General features: G+C 35.8%; 2 pseudogenes; both read right to left on the reverse strand.

Annotated features, from left to right (window-relative positions):
• Window positions 1-2,415: 2,415 nt before the first annotated feature.
• On the reverse strand, window positions 2,416-3,836 carry LOC140512329 (ubiquitin carboxyl-terminal hydrolase 10 pseudogene; annotated as a pseudogene).
• On the reverse strand, window positions 3,596-4,412 carry LOC140512330 (ubiquitin carboxyl-terminal hydrolase 10-like; annotated as a pseudogene).
• Between the last annotated feature and the right edge of the window lie 9,823 nt (window positions 4,413-14,235).

Raw genomic sequence — 14,235 nt, forward strand, 5'->3', positions numbered from 1 at the left:
AATGACTCCACCCAAACTTTCTAGTTTTACCTCCTTCAATTTCCCTTCAAACATTTTTTTCTTCTACAAAACTAGACTCTCCAAAATCCTTCTCTTTTTTCCCCATTCATCTCTTTTATGTTTCTATACTATTGACGTGCTCTTGCTTCTATCTCTGTCTGTCGACAATCTTCCCTTCCTTTAAGATCCTACTCAGGTGACATTTCTTCCATGAACACTACCCCAAAGCTCTCATCTTAAAATAATCTATCCCTTCTCAAATGTATCATAGCAGTCTATTTAGATCTCTCTTTTGAATTTTTCTATCCTGTGTTATATTATCAAGAGAGAGCAGGTCTTGAAACCAAAAACTGAATTTAATTTTCACTGCCTCCGATGTATATTGATTATGTGAGCCTGGGGAAGTCATTTCATCTCTCCGTGTTCTAAGCAAATCTCTAAGACTTGTTGCAGAGACAGTGCCAACTTATATTGGTGAAGGGAATTTCCTCTCCGAGAAGTTCCCTGTCCTATACTAATGAAGTTACAGTTCCCAATGCCACCACCACCACTAGATTTTAATAAGCTCCTTCAGAAAAGGAATCTTGTACATAACCAGCTGCCTTACATGGAGGAAGTACTTAATAAATGTTTATTAAATCAACCATTCAGTAAAGTTTAAAGAGCCTTTTTCAATTTATATCCAACTGCAAGCTTGAAGATACAACAGATGTGTTATGTCAAGTGCAGGCCTTTCCACACAATGCAGGATATTAATAAAAATTCAATGGAGAGTTGTTCCAAAGTCCTAATCAAAGCAGCATGCATTGTAAAGTGCATAGCAGAGGTGACAGTCCAGGCTGTCACCTAAATCGAAGATGTGCTCCATGAAACTGAGGCAGCAGTAAATTACTCTTTCTTTAGACTTCTAGGTAGTTCACAGCTGTTGAGGGAACGATATACTGGAAATTATTCACACTCGGCATTATAATCACTGGGATTTTCCCTCATAATACATAAACATTTTCGGGGTAGCCAAAAGAGGATTGGACAAAGGGAGGGAAAAAAGAGGAGGCAAGAAAAGAAGGAAAATGTAGGTTTTCAAATAACACACTCCAATTAATCATCCAAGAAAAAAACTCTTAAAAGTTTGAGTTGTAACAGGACTTGTTATTTAATTATTAACCATCAGTCATATTTTGGCCACAGGAATTACTATAAATAACAATCAGAGATTTGCTTATAAAAAATCCCCACCACTGGAAAGCTAAGCTTTAGTTAAGCACAAAGTATATTCAAAGCAGATGCTGCCCTCTAGAGTACCAGAGGAGTATTGCTACTTGCCAAGTACAGACTATAAGTCTCTGAAAACTACTAGGAAATTCTGACAATTTCAATCATTAATTAAGCCTTATACAAGTACTTATTTTCTAAAAGAACAAATTTAGGAGTAATTCTAAGCTATTACTGTAGGCATTTACTTAAATTAATGGGAACTAGAAAAAACATAAAAATAACATTGTGGGGAAAAATACAAGAAAAATGATGAAGAACTCTATAGAAATATTTTTAAACCAACTTTGTGATTTTTGTCGATGACTGACAACTTTATATTTTTAGATATCATTAAACTATTTACAATTAGAAACTCAGCATTAGAGAAGAGCAGGCAGCAAAATTAAACAAAGCAGACAAAGAAATATCAACCTTCATTATTTTGCCCCATTTTAAAATCTTGTGTTCACAGAAGCATAATTGCATTTTGAAATTTTTAATAGCAATAAAGTTATAATCACTCATCTATCTAGCCTAACATCTTAATTCCAAATATTTGATCTGCAGTGTATACTTCAGCAGTTCCCCATCACATAATTTTTTTTAGTTCCTATTCAGAAGGAGCAATTTTTTCTGGTTCTTTCTGTATATTTTCTTTTAAAGTAAGACTTCTTTCTCTCTCAGAAGTGGCTCATATTTTTATCTTTTATCAAAAGCGAAAGGGGCTAGGGAGAAGAAGGCATTGCACTTTTAAAAGTTTTTCATTTTCATAAGGAAGATAAAATTCCTTCTCACAGAAGTGCACAAGTTGTGTTGCTGGTGTAGAATTTCTTATACTAGGTAATTAAATTGGGAATCAGATGCAAATCCCCCTTCATCATAACAGGAATTAGTATTTTTCAGAAATAAGCAGGCTTTTGTATTTTTTAAATCCATTAATTATCTTTCAACCAAATGATTTTGATTTGGAAGTTAAAAATCATCACAAACTATACTGTGCAAAAACTCCAAAGGAGTTAATTTCTTTTCCATTCTATCCCATAGTACAAAGGAGAAAGAAAGTTTCATTCAAGAGAGCCATTAGAGAGAAGAACAGCAGTTGGTAAGACTTAGTATTCTAGAAAGCAGGTATCTTGCACATACAGCACAGAGAAAGAAGTTTTAGTGTAGGTCAACTTGGTGATAGTACAGGAGGTAGGCTGTGCACTCAGCAGAAGACTTCACCACTGGTACCAGTAGTATATCACTTAGACTGCCTGCTCATCAATACGTAACCAGCCCTTCAGACCAATTTGGAAGACATCGGTGGTATAATGACCATCAATTTCCCTGTTTCTGTGATGATAGACCACTACAAAAAGTGGATGGTTTCTGTGGCCTTTAACACCTGGAGAAAGTAGCTCTCAGCTAATTTCCAAGTCCACAGGATACTCAATATTCTTAATAAGATTTTGACATCTACCAGTGTTCTCATACACAAACTATTTGAGATGTACAAGAATAGGAGGGAGCTTTTCCAGAGTCACTCTCTGACTAATCAACCTTTGGCTTGGTTTTTGTGGCATATCCTTGGGCAGAAAGTCTCATCACCAGATTTTCCAATGCATCCTTATCCAAAGTATATTTCAATATATGTATCTTCTCAAACTGGATATCCAATTTCAAGGCAAAAAAAAAAATGGTTGCAAAGTGGCAGATTCATTTGAACTCTGATGATAAAGTACAAATCTTATGTGTCCCCCAAAGATGCCAATATTTGGAGTCTGAATACAGTCGGCTTTGTAGAGTGAACAAGGGGTCAACTTATTCTCATTCAGTTTTACTACCTTCTCCTTGTCCATTTATCTTCATGTACAGACTGTGTTTCAGATCCATTGAAAACTGAAAATTTTTCGTTATTTGGTACAAAAAACAAGTTCAACATTTCCTCATGTAGAATAAATCCTAGATATTCTTCAGCATCTTCCTGTTGACCCTTTTCAAAGTGGCTTGACTTGATAACTCTCAGCAGTCCATATATATGTGTTCAAAGGCAGCTCCAGGGTGGATATCCTTCACTATCTTGTCACCAAGAGTTTGTTTGGCTTTTGGAGGTATTGGCATATTGTTGAGCTCACTCATTAGCCTAAGAAAACTGTCTATCATGGATGTCAATGTGCCATTACACTTTGGAATACAGTGGAATGAACTTCATTAGATGATACATTTTGGGGGCACACAACCAGTGTGTGCACAACTTGCAGAGTAGCATTGATGAAGTTTCCTTTATTCGTCCATCCCCAGGGTTGCAAAGATACTGGTTTATATATTCGCATTATATTGCTAAATTTTGCAAACTTTATGGCTACAGGATCCTATGAAACTAGAACAAGTCCTTCTTTGACTTTAACCTGTTTTTCAGGGACCAGAGCAGATGTGGCAGGAGGGAAATATTTAGTTTCAATATATGCCACAGGTGTGAAGCAGAGGGCTTAAAATTGTTTAAAAAAAAAAAAAAGATAGTCCAAGATTTAGCTGGCTGATTAACAAAATTGATCCTGTAACAGGGGTTGTGACTTCAGCAGTAAGTGAGACATTGTCATGAGTCAGTGCTTTTCCATAGTGTATAATTCTACCCCATGGGCAACTGAGCCTTCGACAGAGGATTCAAGTGTTTGTCCATTAGCAGCTCCGAGATTTTCAGTAGTATTGGTACAAAGATGTGCAACATCTGTTCTTAATGGGCTTCCCCTCCCAGCCTCCAAAGGGATGAAAAGCTGTTCAAAACATGGCACACCTCAGGCTGTCCTGTAGTACTGCTATTGTCTGGTGTTCTAGGAAAAGAATCATCAGTCACAATGTCACTGATGAAGTTCCCAGAATTTTCAGGGCTATCACGAGTCCTTGGTATAGCTGATGGTGGTATATTTGTCACAAATTATGTTTACTCTGTGCTTATGTTGCTCAGCACTGATGAATTTGCATGTCCATTGACAAGGGCTTCTGTAGGGATAAGGTCATTGCCATCTCTCAAAATAACTATAGTATCCACATGGCCTTTTTTTCTTCTTTTTATTTTCCATTTGTCTAAGGCCTCCAAAAAGGCTTTCATTTTCTATATTTTCCACTTTGATATTAGCACCATTATAGAAAGCAAGCACAAAGTTTGTGAACTGGTAGTAGATTCAGTTCCTTGACTCAACAGCAGAGATAACTTTGTTCAACAGCTTTCTGATCATTACTATCAATCTAGGCATAAAAGAGGGACACGGAAGCTTGCCAAATGTGATTGTCACTATTGTGATAGAGATCTAGCAAAGATTCACACATAGGAGATAGTCCCCACAAATGGTTAGGTTCCTTAAATATTCCTGTTTGTGAATGATGTACTGAATACATTAAGCCCTAAAACACTGTAGAGCCTCCTAAGTAAGCTTCAAAATTACTCTAAAGATTTTGGCCCAACCATTCACATAGGAAAAACCAAGTGGATGAAGAATACCTATTGTCTAGATTATGATATACAGTTCCACTGCGCATGGATGATAGAAATTGAAAATGGCAATCTGATTGAGGCCAGAATTTAACAGAAGAGGAAATGGTAAGTTTCTCTTAATGACTTCAAGCTTCTCCTAGAAACAGATCCACCATTTTCATACTAACGTCCTTCTGTTTTTATTTTATAGTTATGAGTCATGAAAAGCTGTTGTTTCAGTTAACTGAAACTAAGATTCACCCAAAGAAATATGTAGAGATGTATGATAGGTATGAGAAAACCACAACATATCACCAAAAAAAAAAAAGGAATTGGGAAGAAACAATGGTATACAGAATGTCAAAGAGATTTATAAGCAAGGAATGGTCACATGAAAGAGTGAGGGATAAATTATGGACAGCCTCTGTACTCCATTGGTAATCTCATGATATTAGAAGAAAGTGAGACATACCCAAACACATTTGGTAGAAACTTGTGGCAAATATAGGAAAATATGGATAAAAGTCACATAGGAGATGGGTAGGCATGGACATTCTACATCATTAGAGAAAACATCCATATGGATCAGATCAAAGGTGCATTTGAATATTTGGCTTGATCTTGGTTACCATATTCTCTGATAGGAAAAGAGATCTAATATTTATAGGCTGCTCGCTTCTGAGATCCTTTGGCCTTCTTTTGCGGCCATGGCTTTTCGTTGCTTAGACATCTAAAAAAAATTATTATTTATTAAGAATCATCAACGCAAACATTCAAACATAAACAGAACATAAAAGAAGGCCGTATGCAAAACAGTAAGTATAGTTTGTTTTAAAGTGTATGTTAAATTTAACAAATTAGTTACAAAATGTTTCTGTCTCCTTTTGAATTTCTTTTTGTATCCTTTAACGTTTTTGTGATAATATGCCACTTATCTCCCAGAGTTAGTGTAAGGAAAGTGCTTTGTAAACCTTAATACAATGTACACAATATATCAGTGCATCTTTAAGATCTCTAAAATTGGGTTGTAGAAATATATTGGTATTTATGTCAACTTTTCAAGAAAACTTAGAAACCTGGCAAATTTCTAACTCAGATCCTAATTATCTGGATAATCTCAATTCTCCTGGATTCAGTTATAAATTGATGAAATGTTGTAAATTCCTAAAACTGGGGATTCAATAAAGCAGAATAAAAATGTGAGCACTGACAGAATCTATTGTTTTACATAAAACATTGTGTTTCTGAGTAAAAGTATATTTGCTTACACCCTTAGGGAGACAGTGCAGATTTTTCACTGAAATTGATGAAGAAACAATTGGAGAAGCCTAGCAGCAGCAAAACAGAGCTTTCTGGCAATTGTGTTCCTTCCTCATTGGAGGCAAACAATGCTCATCTCTGCACATTTGTCAAGTAGGCGGGTAAAAGAGTGTTTGCATCACTAAGGCTACACGCCATCTAAACAAAGAGTGAAGTTTATAATCTTGGGGCAAGATGGATTTTACACATGCTGGAAGCATGCCTGAGGTGGAAAACACTTTCTGGTGGTGGTTTTACAGAATCATTCTAAAATAAACAGTCCTGAGTCCCACATTATCTTCACTCAGCTAGTCAAAAGAAAGAAAAGTTTTTTATAAATACTCTCATCTGTTTATTATAGTGGAGAAGAGGTCAAACAAAGCAAACATATTTGGGCTGGTTTTTTGTTCTATTTTGTTTTGCTTTTGAAAAATACTATAGTATAACTCTTTTATAAAGATGGTATCCTAAAAAAAAAGAATTTATTTTGAATACTTCAATGGATCTATGATGCCCCTTGAGTAGTTGTGCTATCCAGATATGTGAGATGCATAAATTTAGAGACATCTCCACTCTCAATGTTTGCGTGGACTACTTGTGCCTGTCATGTGGTAGGGCCTTCCAAGCTCACACTGGTCTGAGCAGACACAGCTGGACACACTGTACCTTCATCCCAACATAGTAATGTCATTTTGGTCCTATTTGAGAAGAAAGACAACATTCATCCATCCATGTAGATTGCAACTCTTCTTTGTCTTCTCATCCTAGGAAATTATCTTAATATTTCATGGGTATCAGTTTCCACAGCTAGGTGTACATGTATACCCCAAGGATGACAATATCTATGTGAAGAAGAAGGGCCAAAACAATTATAACGGCTAATTAACAAGCATTTTTTAAACACTTCCTATGTTGTCAATAATTGTCCTAAGTCCTGAAGATACAAAGAAGGGTGAATCCTCAAGGAGCTCACATTTTAATAGAGCAGACAACATGTAAATATGTGTCTCTGTGTGTGTATATATATGTATATATACATATATATACACACACACATACATATATATGTATAAGATCAATATAGTGCAAATGTAAGGTAATCTCAGAGGAAAGGTCCGGCAGGGAGTATAGTGGCGGACAACTGAGAAAGGTGTATTTGGAAGTGCTTCTTGAGCGAAACCAGTGAAGCCAGGAATTGGAGGTGAACAGCAAAATTCATAAAATATGTAGAAGCTTAAGAAGACCAAAAAGGCAAAATGTTCCAGGTTGTAAAAGGCTTTAAGTACCAGAAGATATTTTACCCTGAAGATAGTAGGATCTCACTTTAAACAGAAGAGAAGACAACTCCAAAACATCTATAAGCAAAGACTCAAAGGAAAAACACAGTTTAAGCAAAAATTCAACTAGAATCTGTGTAAGAGATGAAATCAAGAGGTTTTTTTAAGTCAAATTGATTTTGCAAATAAAATCAGAGTATGAAAGGAAACAATCTGACTTTTGACTATTTTTTTATTTCTTGCTATCTTATGAAGCTATCAGCTTCTATTTGGTTCATTCTAATTTTCAAGGAGTCTGTTTCTTAGGCAAGATGTTAATTCTCTTTCCAATTCTTTTCATTTATTGTTGTTGAATCATTTCAGTCATGTCTAACTCTTCGTGACCCCATTTGGGTTTTGCCATTTCCTTTTCCAACTCATTTTACAGATAAAGAAACTGACTGAGGCAAAGGGAGTTACATGACTTGCCCAGGTTCACACGGTCAGTAAGCTTCTGAAGTTGGATTAGCATTCATGAAGATGAGTTCAATTGACTGATTTAAATCCAGTGCTCTATGCACTGTGCCGTCTGGCTGCCCTTCTTTCTTTAATAGTTCTTATTTATTTTCCAATTTTTCTCTCCTAACCTTACTTCCTGACTTTAGACTTTGTGTTATGGATCAGACTTCAACCTGGTTATAACTGCTTTGGGCAGGCTGAAACATTGCAGTTTCCTGGCCTGAGATTTCCCGAGAGCCTGGAATAATATATTCTACCAATATTGAAATTCCTTATTATATTCTTACTTATATTTGTATTTAGCTATTTTATTTGTTTAAATTTATTTATTATATTTATTTTTATATCTGTTATAAATTATTTGTTTATTTCACAAACAAATTTTATATTATATAAAATATAAATTTTGTAATAATATAATAAAGAATATATAACATATAATAAAATTATGTATAAAATAATATAAATTGTTTGTTATAAATTATTCTTTATTATATTTGTATTAAGATACCTTTACTTTACATTGCACTCAACAATGCCTGGCCTTAACATGAAGTCTGAAGTCAGGAAGTAAGGATGGAAGAATGAACAAAAATACAAAAATAAAAATATCACCTTAAAGAACTATCATGATAACAAGTTAATGACTTCATAAGATAACAAGAAATATTAAAACAAAGTAAAAAGTCCAAAAAAAAGGGTAAAGTGTTTTCCATTTTGAAAAAAAAACCTAGAGCATTATCAAGGAAAATAATTTATAAATCATTGGACACCTGAAAGTCACTACCAAAAAAAAGAACCTAGATGTCACATTTTGAGAAATCTGACAAGATCTCTTAGAACCAAAGGAGAAGGTGAGAACAGGAAGACTGCTAACTGGTCAGTCACCTCCCAAAAGAAACCCCCAAACAAAAACTCTCAAGAACATCATAGCCAAAATCCACAGTTTCCAGGTCAAAGAAAAAATAGTATAACTCAACAGAGAGAAAAAAATTTAAGTGCTAACATATGGACTCAGATTTTTCTTGACTCCAGGCTCATTGCTGAGAGTCATGGGATAGAATAAACTGAGGAATGAAAGTTGAATTTGCCCAAAGGGCAATGAAAAGGCATAGGATGAATATAAATAGGTTGTTTCACATTACACTTCCCAATGAGGAAGTGTATAGGATAAAATATAAAGGATATCAGCAAAGATGTATGACCAAAAGAGATGGGTTAGTGAAGGAAGGATTACCAAAGGACAATGCAGGCACTATCTGGGCACCATTCCAGTGGCCAAGGATCTAGAATTTCCATAGTATGTTGAATGAATTTCTAGGACATGGACAAATGTCAGTCAATGATTAGCACAATGCCTAGTACATGGTACTGTTGACTGATTTATTGGATAAGAAGGCACAGATAAGTTGTGATCTACATCACTGAAGGGATCATATATATCAATGAGATTAAAGATACATCAAGTTTTTGAAGTATTATGGGTCATCATGGCCAATAATTAGCCAACTGGTCACCAGTTTTCTTATAGCTCCATAGGTAGATTGGTTCTTGGAAAGACATAGTCCATCTCCAGAATCAGGCACAAAATTTCTCCTGTTTAAGAAGATCTAACCAAATCTGTGTTCTACTAACAGTTTTTCACATTCAGGGTTACTGAAGCACCAGGGTTACTGGCATCAGAGTAGGATTTTCATGAAGTAAGGAAAAGAAATGTTATATCAGGTTTTTTTTTTTAATAGTACTGTTTGGAGAACATAATTTGGCCTATAGTTTATTCAAATTCCAGTTATAAATGGTCACAACATATTTCCATGATATTTTTACAGATTTGTTTTCCTATTTATGTTCTGCTTATAGGATGGGCTTCCCTGTAAACACACCAACCAATGAATAAATGAGTTGAATGAATGAATAAAAGCATTTATAAATATTTATAGAGACATGATGGAGACTGTCAGTTTCTTTCCTGTCCTCCCAGAGTCTTACTGCAGTAGCCTGAAGTGAAGGAATTGACCTCTTCCATTTTCCCCCTTGAAGCTGGAAGCCAGAAGTGCCCAACATGACTTGAACTCCAAAATGACTTGAAAAAGATGGAAGAGCTCTCCTCTCTCTGGATTTCTTTAGTTCCTCCAATCCTCCACCCAACAGGGTATTCATTTTCACCAGTGAGGAGAAAGACCTATACCAACGGGTTTTGGAGATAAACTATAGGTCAGGTGTGCCAAGCATTGTGCTAAGTGCTAGAGATAGAAATACAAAATTGAAGACAGTTCATGTCCTCAGGGAACTGACATTCTAATGAGGGTGGGGGGAGACAATACAACATATATGTAGTGAGGTGGTGGCCATGGAGATATTGTGTGAAAAGTTACCAAAATAGTGAGTGGAATTAAAGAGGGGGCAGATTAACATGTCTTTTCCTGGCATTGATGAAAGAGTTGATTTGATTATGATTCCAGGAACAAAAGAGGTACATACAGGGAACAGATGTCAACTTGTGAGTTTGTAGGGGAGTGAAGTCAAGCGTGGCCGGAGCATGTCAGTAATAGGTGACTGAGATAACCACAAATCAGCAATCCCTCCTCAGGGTAAGAGTTTGGGGCATGAAGGGGTTATCTAAGGCTTAGTTTCTAGTCTGGCATGGCAGCTGGTAAAATGAATTGAGTTATGGGATGCAGCTCAGAAATGGACTGGTGATTATGGCAAAGTCAGCCTCAGGTAAACCTAAGTTTGCTTCAAATAATCCAAAAGAGAAACCGAAGAAACAGATAATATACTAAAATTCTACCTGTGTTGAAATTTCTTTTTATATTGAGTATTTAAGATTCCTTTACTTCACATTGCACTCCATTTAAAAAAAAAGGAAAAAAAGAAAGCTACCTTTCAAAAATAGCAATTTGGGATTTTCTTAATAATTTGACAAACTCAAACAAAATAGATGATTCATTACTTCATATCTTGACAAATTAAAATCTTGGGGAGGAGGCATAGAAATAGTAGTAGTCATAGTAGTAGTAGCAGCAGCAGGAGCAGCAGTGGTGGCAGTAATGATGGTGGTAGCAATAGTGGTTGGCATTTATATAAAGAACATTAAGATTTGCAAAGTGTTTTACAAATATTATTTTATCCTTACCACAATCTTGGGAGGAAACTGAGGCACAGAGGATGTGACTTGCCTAGGGTTCACATAACTAGTTTCTGAAGATTTGATCTCGTCTTTCTTCATCATAACCACTTAAGAGCAGGCTAAATGATTGTTCCGTGGGGACACTATAGACAACATTAATTTTTTCAAGTATAGGTTGAACTATTAACCTCTCCAGTCTCAACTCTGAGTGTCTATGATTCTTAATTATTGCCAATTAAAAAAAAAATCTCTGGCAGAATATCTGTCAATGGGAGCAGAAGTTAATTCTTAGCCAATATTGTTACATGCCTTATAGCAGAATATAATTTAACCTAATATAATATTAGGTTATTCAGTATTAGGAGATACAATATCTTTGCCAAGAAAAACTCAAATGGGATTATGAAGAATCAGATATGACTGGACAACCACAATCACAACACAAAATACAATCTCTGGGAAGAATTATTCTTATGAAAAACTAATTATTCACTTCAACTGTAACTTTCACACTTTAAGGTAAAAGAAATCTAGACATTCAAATATTTTTAAAATGAAGATTCTGATAAATGTTCATCTGATAAATTTTGTTCTCTATTAAACACAGAATCTTGATTTAATTTTTTAAAATGATTTTCACATTTACCTGGTAACTACTTTGGATTGTGGTAATATACCAAGCAGGGCAGGATAAATAAATCCAAATATCTTCCTTTTAAAGTTATTTTCTCCTCTGTGGCAGGGTGGATTTCTAACAATATGCTCCTCAAACAAAGCTGAATCATGCTTTTCTTCTCCTCTAAGGTACTTAGTTTTATGAAGATTGTTCATATAGTAAGTGATGAAAGTCACCTAGAAAATGGCAAATATTAAGAGTTAGTTGTTCAGGATACCAAAGGAGTATAGAAAAAGGCAAATAATTAGAAGTAGATATATGGAAAGCCTGACTTAGTAAGGTGTCAAAAGAAAGTAAACCCAACCAGAGAAACATTAAATTCTTGAAAAAAGTTTCATTACATCTATCATTCATCTCTGTAAACCCCAAAATTCTCTGCATCAATATCAAGTGTATATGTTTTAATCAAAACTGTTGTAATCCCAATCCCGAAGCCCACTGGTCTGGGCTTCTCTTCTCATTGGTGGAGATGAATACTCTGCCTGCAGGGTGGGAGGAACTGGAGAAAGCCAGAGGAGAGCTCTTCCATCTTTTTCAAGTCATCTTTGAGTTCTCTTCAAGTTTTGGGTCCCTTGGGGATCTTCTGACTTCCAGTTTCAAGAGAAATGAAAGAAGTCAACTCCACTTCAAGTTGCTGAAGGTGGTTGTTGCTGTTTATCTTTACAAGTGGACCATGCTATCAGGGAGGTGATGCCATGACAAGCAAGTGAATTGGACTGAAGTGAGGAAGGGCTGTGCAGAGTCACCAGCCTCACTTTCTCCTTCAAAGGAAGATTCTGGGAAGACACAAAAGGATTGGTAGTCTCCATCATGTTCCTATCCCAGAAGACTTCAGGGAACTTTCCCAGTGTGAGATCTATACTCTCTCTTGGTTATCTTACTCTCTGAAAAACAGCTCCTTCTGCTGTGTTGCCTGGTATACCTTCTCCTATCTATTCCTTCTATGATTTCGGTTTTGCTATGATTTAGATAAATGGGTTTTTTTGTTATTCCCTATGGGTTCATTGTGGAACTGGTGGGAAAGGGGTCAAGCCCTGGATATAAGGCTTGGGGTCCTTTTTCTCCCAAAAATCACAAAAATCAGAACTTAGATCGAACCCAATCACATCATGTAGACTGACAATATTTAAGGGAGCAGATATGATATAATTCTAGTCTATTTGCCCTCTATCTGGGAAGTGCAGTGTCCTGCAACTCCTTCTTACTTCCCCTCCTAGCAGAAATTAAAACATCCCTTGGAGAAAATTGCAGGTAGAAGAGGCTAGAGATGTCTAGCCTGCTTCCCTTTGAGCCACACAAAGACACCCCCATGCAACCTGCAGGGGACAGCCCTCTCTTCAGGTGGATAACCCTTGCTCTGCATGGGGCCTTACCACACCATGTCAAAAAATTCTTATAATTTTTTTTTAATTTCAGAAATAATTTTCTAAACTTCACTTTTGCCCCCTACCACACCTCCGACTTCAGTGCTGTTTCTTCTAGGAGGAAATATCAAGTCCCCCGTTATTTATATAACCTTTCTCCTTCCTACTTTTCTAGTCGCCTTACACTGTGCTCCCATTTACAAACTATGGGACTCAGTTAATGCAGCCACACTGGACTTTCTATTCTTGTACACTCCAAACTGCCTAGAATGTTCTCCCTCCTCTTACCTAAAGCTCTTGGCTTTCCTTTTCTTGAATTCTGCTCAAATGCCACCTTTTTGTAGAAGGCCTCTTCCAACTCCCTCCCTTTACCTCAGTTGCTGTTGCCTTCCCTTCTATCACATTTCATCTACTCTGTATGTATCTTGCATATATCTTGGTTATTTACATGTTATTTCCCCCATTAGAATACAAGTTCCTTGAGAATGAGGGCTATTCTTGCCTTTTTCTGTTATCTCCGGGGCTTAACCCAGGGTCTGGCACATCATAAATAATAAATGCTCAAGGACTGATAATAAAAGGTTAATCCAAATACTTGGCCTACTACTTGTAAAAGTAAATGCATAGAAGCTAAACATATCTGCCATATCTCCTAAATACTAGTTTGTATTGTTGGTTGGATGTATACTTTATATGACTATTTTTAAACATTTAAAAACATATAAGCATTAACAGAGAATGAACTATGATGAAAGATGGATCTTAATATGATACTTGACATAGGTGCTTAATAAATGCTAAAAAAATTTTAAAGTCTGATATAAAATGTCTTAGTTTATATTCTACTTCTGATTCAGTAATGAGCATGATTATAAACAATGGAGAGAGCAGTGGGCCAATAAGCAGGAAGACAAGTTCAAATCTGAGGGAGAGGTCACTTATCCTCTGTGACCCCATTTAATCTCTATTTGCCTCAGTTTCCTCAACTATAAAAATAACTGTCTCAACTGTCTTTGCAGGGTTATTGTGAGGATCAAATGAAGATTCTGTAAAGCTCTTAGCACATAAAGTAGATTGTATATAAATGTTTATTCCCTTCCACTTCTTTTCCTAAGTGAACTACCCATTTACATGTGTATAATGTATTTTCTGCTGCATCTCTAATGATTTAAGTACATTTTAAGGTGAGCACTCTATTCCTAAATGAAAAAAAAAAAGAGATGGATTTTTCCTAACCCAGGTCAAATATTTAACTCCAACAACTTGAAAACAAATGTCTTCCT

Source organism: Notamacropus eugenii, chromosome 6, assembly GCF_028372415.1.
Source record: "Notamacropus eugenii isolate mMacEug1 chromosome 6, mMacEug1.pri_v2, whole genome shotgun sequence".
Lineage (NCBI taxonomy): Eukaryota > Metazoa > Chordata > Mammalia > Diprotodontia > Macropodidae > Notamacropus > Notamacropus eugenii.